The following is a 401-nucleotide window of genomic DNA, read 5'->3' as shown; positions in this document are numbered from 1 at the left end:
TTTCAAATTATTTTCTATAAACTTGTCGATTCCAAGTTCGGATAAAAGAAGTGGGTTGTTGATGAGAATCTGTCAGAAATAACCTTTTTTTTAATCTCATAAGGATATGTATTAATTATGTCTTAAAAGTGCATGCTTATTTATTTCTTAAAGAACAATTTCTCTCGATTGAAACCTTTAATATGTCATCATCTTATTATAATAAAGTGTATAAATAGTCTTCAAAAAAATCAATAAATAGAAAAAGGATAATTACGTATCTTAATAATCTAAATTGACGAAGGACAGCCTTAAAGTAACTGATAAAGTTATTGTCATGTGATCGGGAGGTCACGGTTTCAAGCCTTGAAAACCGACTCTGACAAAAATATGTGACAGAAATATAACGTAAGGCTGCACAT

Source organism: Capsicum annuum, chromosome 5, assembly GCF_002878395.1.
Source record: "Capsicum annuum cultivar UCD-10X-F1 chromosome 5, UCD10Xv1.1, whole genome shotgun sequence".
Lineage (NCBI taxonomy): Eukaryota > Viridiplantae > Streptophyta > Magnoliopsida > Solanales > Solanaceae > Capsicum > Capsicum annuum.
The sequence above is the reverse complement of the archived record's forward strand: the minus strand, read 5'-3'. Positions refer to the sequence as shown.